This window comes from Bubalus kerabau, chromosome 15 (assembly GCF_029407905.1).
Source record: "Bubalus kerabau isolate K-KA32 ecotype Philippines breed swamp buffalo chromosome 15, PCC_UOA_SB_1v2, whole genome shotgun sequence".
Lineage (NCBI taxonomy): Eukaryota > Metazoa > Chordata > Mammalia > Artiodactyla > Bovidae > Bubalus > Bubalus kerabau.
In genome coordinates, this window is record NC_073638.1 from 35,985,865 (window position 1) to 36,000,334 (window position 14,470).

Below are 14,470 nucleotides of genomic sequence, written 5' to 3' on the forward strand. Positions count from 1 at the left end.
TGATAATATGTAATAATGATAATAACACTAGTAAATACTTCTACTACTAAAGTTATTATGAAGGTGAGAAAGGCTAGAGAAGTATAGAATGGAGAGTAAGAGAGTTTTATTATAGTGTGTCAATGAAACCATTTTGTGAAACCTTCAGCACCTTGCTGAATATAGGCGATAACATTGGTAGCATTACATAAATGTGTATTGTGTGAATCAGTATAACTTGAACTGTTATAATAGAGGCTTTTAAACAAAGTGCTGAGAGAACACTATACTTTTTGGAATAAGTGAATCTTGGAAGGAGGTGGCAGAACTAGATTAACTGAGAAGCAAAAAGAAATCTTAGATAGTAGAGAACAGCATAAATACAAAAAACACTATGGGCAATAAATAACCATAATAGAAGGAACAAATGGACCTTGGAGCTGGGTTCACTAGGGCTTCACTCTTATCTCTGCCACTTGGTATAATTCTGGAAAATTGCTTAGCTTATCTGAGACTCAGTTCCTTCATCTGTAAAATGGGTGTGGTTGTTGGAAAGATTATATGATGCATAGAATAAATTTATTTTATGTCTGGCAGATAGTGGGTCCAGTAACTATTAGTTTCTTCTTTTTAGACTTTCTATATCTTCTGATGAGGAAAGAGAAATGCTTCAAGAAGGACTTTGTGACCCCTCATCACTTTGTATAAGAGCCCAGGTATAATATATAATTTATGAGTATAACTAATGTTCCCATTTATTTCCTATTTCCATGGCAAATGAGGATTGAATTGTATTTTTGTGGTCTAATTTTAAGACCTTAGGAAACTTTAACACCTAATTTCTTTGCATCTTCTAGTTTTAACTTATGTTTATAACTATTAGAATTATTGGCTAACTTTACATACAAATGAAACAATTTTACAACCACAGTTCAGTATTTTTCAGAAATGTTTCTATTTATAGGGAATATATCTACTGAGTGAAAGATTGGAAAGATGAGTATCAGAAATTCTAAAGTTTTCCAAGTCTGGAAACCACTTGTATTCTTTTGACTTATTTGTTTTAAGGATAAAATCAGTTTGATGTCAATTTCCCATCATGGAAATCATATAATATAAGGTACAGAGTAAAGTTTATAAACTTTTGACTTTTAAAAAGTAATCATACTTTAAATCTCCAATTGGTTTATAAAAGACCATTATTAATGTGCACTCAAAAAATTTTTGGATACATGGATTTTAAAAGGAGTTTTAGAATAATTGAAACAGAATAACCTTTTTTTTTTTTTCCACTGAAGGAAAAATTCTGGACTCTTCCAGTTAGCCAACTCCATGCTTGGTTAAGAGAGCTAAAGAATTTGCAGTCAGTAGAATAAAAATTGATAAGCTGTAGTAGTCTTGGAGTCAATTTTCAGCACTGCTTTTGGCTGTTGAATACTTACATTGACATATACTGCTGCTGCTGCTGCTAAGTTGCTTCAGTCGTGTCCGACTCTGTGTGACCCCATAGACAGTAGCCCACCAGGCTTCCCCGTCCCTGGGATTCTTCAGGCAAGAACACTGGAGTGGGTTGCCATTTCCTTCTCCAATGCAGGAAAGTGAAAAGCGAAAGTGAAGTCTCTCAGTCATGTCCGACTCTTAGCGACCCCGTGGACTGCAGCCTACAAGGCTCCTCCGTCCATGGGATTTTCCAGGCAAGAGTACTGGAGTGGGGTGCCATTGCCTTCTCCTTGACATATACTACTCATAGGTATAGTGCATAATGCTTGCTAATCCTTCCAAATGAAGAACCACCTTTAATCATCTACCTGGTATCTCAACTTCTGGGTGCTGAGTTGGCAAGGATCTGGCATGCGGTGGCACCTGATTTCATCTGCTGCTTTCACTATAGACTAGTTCTTTGCATTTATGAGTCTTAGTCTGGCATTGATGACAGTTTGCGTGGTTGAAAGTTACCTTAGTTTTAGTTTAAGACATGTTGCCTCCAGGATACTTGTAAACATGTTGAGAGGCTGAGTTTTGATGAATGTCACAAAACTCCTCAACAGGGCATGAACTGAGACCAAGGACCCAACAATATTAATAATTCAACATTTGGCAGTATTGTGGATATTAATGCATTCGTAGTTCATCTTGACAAACCTGGGCCCAATCACATGTGAAAATGAGTTTAGTCATCTAATTTTAGTTTCTGGTGAGTATTTTTATACTTTTTTTCAAACTGGATGAAATGAAGAAAATAATCACTTTGTAGAGATGCAAGGTTCATAGCTATGAACACATAACTATGTGTTGAGAAATAAAAGAAAATGTTTTACAATAAATTGCCATCTTTCACTCTGTATAATAGGCTCCAGTTTCATCCACCTCATTAGAACTGATTCAAATGTATTCTTTTTAATGGCTGAGTAATACTCCATTGTGTATATGTACCACAGCTAAGTCAGGAAGAGAAAAACAAATAATCATGTATTAACACATATATGTGCTAGAAAAATGGTATAGATGAACTTATTTGCAGGGCAGGAATAGAGAGGCAGACATAAAAATGGACTTTGAACTGGGAAAAAAATAAATAAATAAATAAATTGCCATCTTGATTTAATGAAATAATGGTTAGGAATTCTTATAGTGCATTACGGCTGATTTGTGATATTTTAAATTGCCCGTTTATTCAGAATTTGAATGTAAAGTACCTATTTTGGTATTTCAGCTAAACATATAACTCCTAACTTTAAATAACCAGTAAATTTATGTAATCTATGTTGGTAAACTGTATAAAGCATTTATAATAACACTTAAAACAGGCTAATAATAAGTATGTATAATAGCTAAATATATTCAGTATTTTACATATATTGCTTTCATGGGAAAATAAATGTATCTTCTTGTATTAAAATGCCACAGTAATGACACAATTCTATTTAATTGTTAGTAACTCTAGGACATACCTTATAATTTGTGGGTCCTAGAAATAATATGGCAGTGACTGGAGTGGAAAGATCTTGCTCCTTAAAATTTGGTGACTTGTTGAGCTGTTTGAATAATCTATGTCCTTCTGGCACAGATCAGATACATTTTATGATCACAAAAGAATTATTTTAAATCTCTAAACTAGCATCTTTTAGGCTTATATTACCACTTTGTTGTAAAATTTCTTCTTTTAAAGGGTATAAATGAAAAATTTAAATTTTTATGTGAAGAAAAAGGTTATTATTTATCCTTGAAGTGTTTGGGTCTGTATTTCTACCTAGAAATTCTTACTGTTATATTCAAGTTAAGCTGCAAAGAGGAGAAGCTTATAAATTAAAAAAAAAAGACTTTTTGTGGTGATAAAATGTGATTTATATTACTTGGTGAAAGACATCAACTTAACACTGGAAGGAAATAAACAAATCAAATGGACACTAGTTTATTCTGATTGCTTACATACTTTTAATAAATTTCAAAATAGTCAGACTTATGTCTCAATATTGTATTTTCATTCACATATATCTTCCAATGGGCAATTATGTCCACATGATAAATATGTGGGGTTAATAATGATAATTTGCTACCTGTGTCATGAAGCAGCTCCTTTTGATCTTTATGTAAAAAATTCCATAGTTTTCTTGGTACATCTTTAGAGTATGAAAAATCTGAATTAAAAGGAAAAAAAAATAACACTATAAAAATCTCATCTTGCCAAGAAGTGAATTATATATAAGGTCTGAAAATAAGTAGAAAAGAATTAGAGGTGCATTTTAGATAGCAGACTGGATCCATTCAAATAATTTGCAGGAATGATTTCATTATGCTATAGTTGTAATAAATGATATTGTGCTACAAGCTTAGAATAAAAATGGAATAGGTTTTAAACCAAAATCTGCTTTGGTAACTTTGGTTCAGTTTCTTGCCACTTCTATATCCCTTGCAAAGGAGAATGCACTATATCTTTGTGAACAACTTGAATTGCTCTTGCACTGGAAAATCATAAAGTCCAACTTGGCTTTTGGCACAGATTAGGTAAAGCTGATTTTAAAAGAGAAAAATTGGATACTCAGCAAACCCTAGTGGAATCTTGCCTGGTAGCTCAGCTGGAAAAGAATCTGCCTATAATGCAGGAGACTCTGGTTCGATTCCTGGGTCGGGAAGATCCCCGGGAGGAGATCATGGCAACCCACTCCAGTATTCTTGCTTGGAGAATCCCCATGGACAGAGGAGCCTCCCAAGCTACAGTCTATGGGGTCACAAAGAGTCGGACACGACTGAGTGACTCAGCAGCAGCAAACCCTAGCAGATATTTTGACACAATCTTGGAGCTGATAAGAGTTGTCATAAATTTAAATATTACCTTTCCTATCACAGAAACTTCACTAATAAATGACTTTGAATATGTTTTGAATGACTAAGCATTCTTTTTTTTACTAATAAGTCCTCTGGAAAGCTACGACTTTTTTGGGATGGTTTTACTTTTGGAGAAAAGAGTGTTGAAGAGAAGGTACTGATGATGTGTACATAATTTTACAACTTTCATAACTGCTTTTAACTACAAAACTATCTCTGATTAAAATAACAATTGAGCTTGTAATTTTATCCGAACAGCTGCTGCTACAGGGGGTCATTACCTTGGAGAGCTCGAAAATAATCGTACTCCTGGTACATGAGTTATGTAGTCTTGTGTTTTACAGCAAAGCACAAAGTTTAAAGCCTATAGAAGAATGTTATTTGAAAGCTGTCAAACCATGTTAAAAAAGACTGCATCGTCAAAAGGCCCTGGTGGCCACGATTCTGCATGTAGCCTTGTCTTATTCATTATAAAATGCATGTTTATAAAGTTCCACAGAGCATCCAATTCCCAATTCACTTATATCAGCAAGACTTAACTTGCTCATTAATCTAAATTCTTTTGCAACTTTAATCTACATGTTTAATTAATCATAAAATGAGGCGGTAAGTAATTTCAGCAATGTGTGGCTTGTTATCAGATGCATTTAATCACTCTTCTGTGAGCTCATTTGGAAACACCTGAAGATGTCGAGTGCAGTTTGAATAAGCATAAATTATTCTTTGTCAGTGTACTTCACTCAACTAATAAGACATTAATTTAAAAGGCACTGTTTGTCATTTTTAGATCTTTACCAATATTTTTAGCTTAGCAATATAACTCTAATTGTATATATGATTCACAACTAGTGCCCGACATAGGAAAGGGTAAGAGTTTAATTCATTTTTCTTATTTACATGTAATTATGTCATGTAATCTTAGTTTTTAATGAGGATTAACCATCTTGTAAGTATTCATATGCTTTTGGAATAAGGTACTAATGAATTATAGTTGGAAAAATTATTTGTTGGTACAAAGACTTGTGATTCTTTATTTCTTGTCTAGGTTAGGTCTGAAAAGACGTGAGGTTTGGCACAGGGCTTTGATTTGAGGACGTAGATATTGCATAGAGATTATATGATGCAGATATTAACTTTAAATAATTCAAGTAAAATAGCTATATTCAGGCATCCCACATAATAACATATGTAATTCTTATATAGGATCAGGTAGCCTAAAAAAAATACGGTGAAGGTGATGGCACCCCACTCCAGTACTCTTGCCTAGAAAATCCCATGGACGGAGGAGCCTGGTAGGCTGCAGTCCATGGGGTCGTGAAGAGTCAGACACGACTGAGCGACTTCACTTTCACTTTTCAATTTCATGCATTGGAGAAGGCAATGGCAACCCACTCCAGTGTTCTTGCCTGGAGAGTCCCAGGGACGGGGGAGCTTGGTGGGCTGCCCTCTATGGGGTCGCACAGACTCAGACATGACTGAAGCGACTTAGCAGCAGCAGCAGCAGCAGCCTAAAACGTGGAGAAGGCGATGGCACCCCACTCCAGTAATCTTGCCTGGAAAATCCCATGGATGGAGGAGCCTGGTGGACTACAGTCCATGGGGTCACTAGAAGTCAGACACAACTGAGCAACTTCCCTTTCACTTTTCACTTTTATGCATTGGAGAAGGAAATGGCAACTCACTTCAGTGTTCTTGCCTGGAGAATCCCAGGGACGGGGGAGCCTGGTGGGCTGCCGTCTATGGGGTCACACAGAGTCGGACACGATTGAAGTGACTTAGCAACAGCAACAGCCTAAAATAATGACAGTCCCATTTTCCATCCTACTCTCTTAACAGTATTGCCCAGTTGATGACAGCATTTTTTTTTAAAGACAAGAAACAAGAACAACGATAAAAGCAAAAACTCACTAAAAGCTTCAGAGCAAAAGAAAATTCATGAAGTCTGAATGAGTTATGTATCTTGGTGTCAGGACTATAGGAATAAGAATTTCATTTTATAGGATGTCATCACCTGTCCTGTTTATGCCATGAGAGCAGTGACACACGGTAAGAATAATTATCTCAGTGGAAACAAATTTATTTACCTGCTGTGGAGCATCCCTTTTCATCTTACTCATGAACTTATCTCACTCATATGCTATCTATGCATTGTCAGCAGTGAGCCAGAGGGGATGATTCCCGAAAAGGGAATATTGGTTTGAGCTGAAATATAGCCATATTCTCCATTTTTATTTGATGTGCACACGTCCTGGGTTTCTTCCCTTTCTTCAGGGATATTTTACACTGAGCTAGCAGTTATTTATATGTCCATTTCTTGCCTTATGCCTCATGTAAAAATTCTTCTCCCTGTTTTCCTTTCTAAGGGAAAGCAAAGTCCCAGGAAATGTCATTTGTATAATCCAAGGCATATAGGTCATAGCAGTATATTGTAATGGATGGCACTTACCCTTATTTCACATAAAGCACTATAAATTGTTTTCTTAAAGCCACTGATGAAAACGTTATACCTTCTTTAGAGTCATTCTTGATGAGCAGCATTTCATTTGAACTTAACTTTGTTGTTAAGAAAGTTTCCTCATTCCTATAAAACTTTAGTGGATAGACATATACAGTCTAATATGAAGGCTTGCCATCAGTTTTTCTTGATAAGAAACCTCAAACTTCCCTAGCTGCTCTTCCCCTGGAACAGCCTGTGATACTTTTTTTCCAGACAGATTTGTTTTCTAACTTACTGTTTTGGTGCAAAGAAAGAACACAGTGTTCTCCCCTCTCATCCCAACTGATGTGCGAGAGGCCGGCCCTATTGTCCTATTAGTAAGTTCCTCCACACAAAGACAATGAATGATTTATTTTTTCAAATGCTTATGTATTAGTTGTAGCTATTTGTCTGTATTATGTACTTCAAGAGGAAAATGATAAACTCAGTTCCATGTGGCTCTTTTATGTGACTATTTGAATATGTGCCTCAAATATTTGAATATGTGCTTAGATAAATACACACAGTGTTACACACAACACACATACACTGACATTTCTGCCCAGACACAAACAAACAAGGACATACCACTTAAACATGCTTCTTCAATGGAGACCTCACAGTTGTTTCAATTCAAGTCAGTTCAGTCTTTCAGTCGTGTCCGACTCTTTGCGACCCCACGAACCGCAGTGTGCCAGGCCTCCCTGTCCATCACCAATTCCCAGAGCCTACCCAAACTCATGTCCATTGAGTCAGTGATGCCATCCAACCATCTCATCCTCTGTCGTCCCCTTCTCCTCCTGCCTTCAGCCTTTCCAAGCATCAGGGTCTTTTCAAATGATTCAGCTCTTCACATCAGGTGGCCAAAGTATTGGAGTTTGAGCTTCAATATCAGTCCTTCCAATGAACACCCAGGACTGATCTCCTTTAGGATGGACTGGTTGGATCTCCTTGCAGTCCAAGGGACTCTCAAGAGTCTTCTCCAACACCACAGTTCAAAAGCATCAGTTCTTCGGTGCTCAGCTTTCTTTATAGTCCAACTCTCACAGTTGTTTAGAATGCACAATACCCAGAATGAGGTACTATTCCAATGGGTGCAACTGAATGAGTGGACCTTCCATCTCTAGCAGAACTGACAGAGATGGTTATCAGGGCTCTGATTTTAATGTACAAGTTCTGTGGCTGAAGGAGTTACTGGTAAAGTGATTACTGATGGCAGAGGGGGGTGGGTGAAGAATGAGTTAGGAACATGTGCAATGTGGTGTCTACTAGCAACATCCTCAGGAGGAAGGTTTGGAAGTCCTGAGTCATCAGCTGCTGTGGGACTTAAGGCTCAGCAGATGAATGAGAATGTCACAGTGCAGTTGGTTACAGGCAGTACTCCTGACTTCATTCTACAAGTCTCAGTATTTTTGTTGTTTAGTTGCTAAGGCATGTCCAACTCTTTTGTGACCCTATAGACTTTGTCTATAGGATATCCCAGGCAAAAATACTGGAGTGGGTTGCCATTTACATTTCCAGGGGATCTTCCCAACCTATAGATTGAACCCACATCTCCTACATTGGCAGGTGGATTCTTTACTGCTGAGCCACTGGGAAGCCCCTCAATATCTTATTTGTGTTAAATATAAGAAAGCAATGGTGTATTCAGTTATGCTTTGTGCTACCTCAGGACAAAGCCTAAATATTGCACCTTCTCCTCCAATCAAGTTTCTTAAATGAAATTCTGTTCTATTTACCAAAGAGTTCATGTGTTATTTTTTATAAACACGTAATTTATGCCCACCCATATTTTCTTTGAATCCAGGCTGTCTATAAACATTGTTTGTCTTTTTATAGCAAGCTTGTTTTTTCTTAATCATTTGAAATTGGCTTTTATTAGAAGATCATTAGGCATCATATCAGTGCAGTACATTTGGTGGCTTTATAAGAAGTTCTGATGCTAGATGTTCAAAGGTCTGTTCATATGGGATCTTTATGGATCCACAGAGCCTTGCTTATATATGAAAATAAGGTACTGAGTTACATAGATGGTTGAGTGTGCATTTAGCTATTTCTCTCAAAGTTTTATAGAAATGGGTTGACTTGAAGTTGTGCTAACTTTCCTAGTGCCCCAGCTTAGAAACTTTGTGTACTTTTTTAGAAAGCATCTGAATCACTTATATTCAGGAGAACATAATAATATATACAGTATAAGAAGCTGTATGTATTTTCCCCATCACTCACAATTCATAGGATTGGCATGATTATAGCTCTTGTTGTCATCATATTAACAATGAGTTAATAGCCACTAATAATCACAATAGTCACTAATAATCACTTTTCATGTATACTTTCAAGTATTGTATTTGAAAATCCCAGACTTCATATATAGTAAATGAGGAAGTAAAGCCTAAGACCGTCTTTAAAAAGGCTAATAGTCAGTTACTTGTTTTTAAGTATTTTTTAAATCTATATTTCAAAAAGCTTCTTTGAAGTATACACAGGGATGCATTTGTAGGCAATTTCCAACTAACTAACGGGGGAAGTTCAGCAAGTTTGTTGTTTGGAATTTGGAATGGATATTTTTATAGAAAACATGTTATAGATGGTGATTTGATTACTTGGGCAACTGACTGAAATCCATTTAGACTTATGTAGTGGTTGGTGGTTTAGTCGCTAAGTTGTGTCCAACTTTTGCGACCCCATGGACTGTATGTAGCCTGCCAGGCACCTCTGTCCATTGGATTCTCCAGGCAAAAATACTGGAGTAGGTTGCCACTCCACTTCTGTAATTTAACCTTATAATACGACTGAATTATACTATTGAGAGTATGATAGTTTGGGTATGAAATCTCATTTTAAGATCTGGCTTTAATAACATTCTTTTGACAAATTTCTGATGGTGGGATTTGACATTTCCTACTTCTACTACCAGTGCATACAGTGAAAACGAAAGACTCCTTGAAATGGAATTTGGGAGGACTTCCTGCTGTCCTTAGCTGTGGAAAGTAGCTGGGTATCCTGGCTGAAGTAAGCGGAAATGGAAGATTGTGATGGCCCTGGCATGGAGATGGACAGTGTTGCTGTTTAGTCGCTAAGTCATGTTTGACTCTTTTGCGATCCCATGGACTGTAGCCTGCCAGGCTCTTCTGTCCATGGGATTTCCTAGGCAAGAATACTGGAGTGGATTGCCATTTCCTTCTCCAGAGATGGAACCTGCACCTCCTGCATTGGCATGTGGCTTTTTTTTAACCACTGAGCCACCTGGGAAGCCCATGGAGGTGTATATCTGCTAACAAATAAAGGGCATCCTGTTGAAGGTTAATATGTTTTGCGAATGAAGAAGGAGCACTTTCTGATTTTACACCAATGAGCCAAAAGGGTAGAGATCAATACTTCTTCTCCTTCACCATGCTTTACAGAATAGTCCAAGTATTTTCATTGCATTTCTTCTACTTTCTTCTCAAACCCACTTCCATAATTTTGGCTTTTGTTTTTTAAATGGTCACACTGGTGATAGTAGTTCACTGTCTATTATGAGAACAGTTTTGGAATGTATTATTGGTTAGGTTTATATAAGATGAAGTGATATATGCATATAAGAAGGAGCTGAGATTGACTCAAAATTAAGTACAGATAGCTCTCCTTCTCTAAGGATTCTGGATATACAGATTCAACCAACCACAGATCAAAAATATTGGGAAAAAGAAATCCCAGAAGTTTCCAAAAGCAAAACCTGAATTTGCTGTACAGTGTCAACTGTTTATGTAACATTACTGTTTAACTACATTATGTCGTTTGTGAGTATCTCAACAAAGTCATATGAAGGTGCAACTGGGTAATGGAAAGTTTATTTGGTCACATGTAAAACATCATCTTGAACCTCAGCAGTTGAATTATATCCCTTTTACTTCAAATTTGGCAAATTATATGTATTTTTTGATTGCCAAGGGGAAAGTATGAAAAAAGGAGAGTAGTGGGGAGAAAATGAGAGAAGTGGTATTTTAAAAGGCTCTAAAGATTTAAGTTGTCAAAGAAAACAGTTTGATGAATTATGGGGAAAATAGAATTTAGTTTTCCAAAGAAATACAGGGCTCAAAGTGTAGGGGGAGGGCCTTGGCAATACAAACCATGTATTTTTCTTAACCTGGGGAGTTTGGAAGAAAAAAAAAGACACATTTGGCAAAGTGAAAACTCAGATGACTTCATGCCTACCAAGTGAAAAAAATCTAATTCTTTATCATCTAAGCACATAGTTGGGTAACTCACAAACAGAACTATCCAGTGTATAGGTTGCAATGGCAAGAAGCCAACAGTGAAATCAAACTCATAAGCACCCTATAGAAAACCCCTCAAATTACTGCTGTGCTGTTGCCAGCTGTACTGCCAGAGAACAAGAGCTGTACAGATTTCTATGGAATGATTAGGTTACTTAACACAGCTTGATTGGCTCTGTTCCTGCCCCTGTTCTCTTTGGCTGACAGCTGACCACCATACTGGTTTGGTTTGAAATAAGACTGAAGTGAACACAACCACTTATATGCACCTTCCTCTTGAACGCTTCTCTCCCTGCCCACCACCCCAAACCCACACACACCCTATATATCTTGCAAAAGAAGAGAGAAATATAACCGTTTCTTTAAGTAAAGCATACTGAGCGGCATTTTGCTGTCTGGTTACTCCACCAATCCATCAGATTTTTAGAAGAGACATTTTCTTGCTCTTTTATTTGTAAGTGCCTGAATTTATTGAATATGAAAAAATATCTTAAAAGTCAAAGTGAAAGTTTCTCAGTCGTGTACGACTCTTTGCGACTCCATGGACTATACAGTCCAGGGAATTCTCCAGGCCAGAATACTGGAGTGGGTAGCCTTTCCCTTCTCCAGGGGATCTTCCCAACCCAGGGATCGAACCCAGGTCTTCCATATTGCAGGCAGATTCTTTACCAGATGAGCCACAAGAGAAACCCCAAATATCTTAAATCCTTTAATTTTATTAACTTTTCTTCATTTTACTTTACTGCTTGCTTCATGATCCTAGCGCTGGGATGGTTATTCAGAAGCCATCTAATCTTACCCTTTTGCTCTTGGATAATCTCTGATAGGTAGCTACTTCTATCTATAGTATTTCAAAGAAGATATTACAGCATATCTAGAAGGGCACTAGATGTCTTCAGTTGCTATACTACATGAATTAGAGAAATCTTTGAGTGAGCAAGGTGGTTTAACTCTTTTCCTGTTATACAAAAGCTCACTGATTCACATGTTCTAGTTTCCATTAAGTTAGGAGGCTTTCAGACTTTTTTGAATGTGATTCAGAGTAAGAAGTGAATTTCAGATCTGACCCAAGATACAATCAAAATTTTACATGAACAATACTTACCCTTAATATGTGTAACATTTTTTATTTTCTCTTTTCTTTCCCCTTTTAGCCTTTTCTTCTGTTGCTTCCTCTCTCCTCTGTTCCCTTCTGTCCTTTTTAATAAAAAAAAAAAATGCTGATTGGTACTCAGAAAATTAACTCTATCACTCATTCAACCTAGTTTGAAAAATATTACATTTAAAGAAACACCTTTTAAAACAGATTTGATCTGCATGTTCTTTGGTTTACAGTTGTTTTTTTTTAATCCGAGTACAGTTGATGTATAGATTTACCATTGTTTTTAAAGAACAGAGTCTCCTATTCAGGATACTAATTCCATTGGCTGTTTATCATTAGAAAGATAAAATTTGTACTCCATTAGTGGCATATATCAGAGAAGGCGATGGCACCCCACTCCAGTGTTCTTGCCTGGAGAATCCCAGGTACGGGGGAGCCTGGTGGGCTGCCGTCTATGGGGTCGCACAGAGTCGGGCATGACTGAAGTGACTTAGCAGCAGCAGCAGCAGTGGCATATATGGACTTCCCTGGTGACTCAGATGGTAGAGATTCCACCTGCAATGTGGGTGACCGGGGGTTAATCCCTGGGTTGGGAAGATCCCTTGCAGGAGGGCATGGCAACCCACTCCAGTATTCTTGCCTGGAGAGGACAAGAGGAGCCTGGCAGGCTACAGTCCATGGGGTCTCAAAGAGGCAGACATGACTAAACAACTACGTATAGTGGCATATATAACCTGTTAATAACACCGCATACTAAATGCTTAATTATGCCAGATGTTGTATTAATGCTTTATACATATGTGCCATGAGGATTTTATTATTTAGTCCTCATCATTACCCTGTAAGGTAGAAACTATTATTATACCCATTTTTATAGTTAATAAAATTGAGGCTTAGAGAGATGTATCAGGTGGTGCTAGTGGTAAAGAATCTGTCTGCCAATGCAGAGACATGAGTTCAATCCCTGGGTCGAGAAAATCGTCTGGAGGAGGGCATGGCAACCCACTCCAAGATGCTTGCCTAGAGAATCCCATGGACAGAGAAGCCTGGCAGGCTATAGTCCTTGGGTCGCACAGTCCGAGAGGACTGAAGCTACTTAGTACCCGCACGAGGTATATCAACTTTACTGAGCAGCACAGTAAATGATAGAGGTTGATTTCAAATTTGATATTGTTTGGCTCCATGACCATGCTTTTCCCCTCAACTCTAATATCTTCTTAATTATAGCTCTGAAAAAAAGTTAAGTACTTTTGTGAAGAGTATGTATATCCTAAAGAAAGGCAGACTTATGATGATTGCTATGTATTTTTAATAATGTAAGTTGAAGCTTCTTGATAAAATAATTTTCATTCTGTAAAGAAAAGTAGAAAAAGAAAGGACAGAAGAAAGAAAAAAGAAATAAAGCCTGTCTATCCAGAGCTATGAATATAAAAACTTGCCACTCTATTTAAATCTTGTTGTTTAGTCACTGAGTCATGTCCAGCTCTTTGCGACCCCATGGACTACAGCCCACCAGGCTCCCCTATCTATGGGATTTTCCAGGCGAGAGTACTGGAGTAGGTTGCCATTTCCTTCTCCACATTTAAATCTTATATAATTAAATCTTGTCAAAGTCTTCTTTTTAAGGAAAAAAAGAAATAGATATACATGGAATTACATCTTATGCTACAGTTCAGTTCAGTTCAGTCGCTCAGTCATGTTCAACTCTTTGCGACCCCATGAACCACAGCACACCAGGCCTCCCTGTCCATCACCAATTCCCAGAACCTAACCAAACTCATGTCCATTGAGTCAGTGATGCCATCCAACCATCTCATCCTCTGTCATCCCCTTCTCCTCCTGCCTTCAGTCTTTCCCAGCATCAGGGTCTTTTCAAATGATTCAACTCTTCACATCAGGTGGCCAAAGTATTGGAGTTTGAGCTTCAACATCAGTCCTTCCAATGAACACCCAGGACTGAGCTCCTTTAGGATGGACTGGTTGGATCTCCTTGCACCCCAAGGGACTCTCAAAAGTCGTCTCCAACACCACAGTTCAAAAGCATCAATTCTTCGGCGCTCAGCTTTCTTTATAGTCCAACTCTCACCAATACATGACTACTGAAAAAACCATAGCTTTGACTAGGTGGACCTTTGTTGGCAAAGTAACGTCTCTGCTTTTTGATATGCTGTGTAGGTTGGTCATAACTTTTCTTCCAAGGAGCAAGTGTCTTTTAAATTCATGGCTGCAGTCACCATCTGCAGTGATTTTGGAGCCCAAAGAAATAAAGTCTGTCACTGTTTCCATTGTTTCCCCATCTATTTGCCATGAAGTGATGAGACCAGATGC

The 14,470-nt window shown here is 37.7% G+C and overlaps 1 protein-coding gene across 37 annotated transcripts in view; it reads left to right on the top strand.

The window, feature by feature from the left end:
• SOX6 (SRY-box transcription factor 6) overlaps positions 1-14,470 on the top strand; it is a 711,458-nt gene that overhangs the window by 166,889 nt on the left and 530,099 nt on the right. For 23 of the 37 annotated variants that reach the window (XM_055548488.1, XM_055548491.1, XM_055548487.1 and 20 more), the window contains exon 3: positions 614-695. The exons of 13 other annotated variants lie outside the window; for them this stretch is intronic. The gene's annotated coding sequence lies outside the window, so the exon portion shown is untranslated. Of the gene's footprint in view, positions 1-613; positions 696-2,027; positions 2,174-14,470 lie in introns of all 37 variants that reach the window. One more of the 37 variants, XM_055548511.1, reaches the window with a different exon arrangement.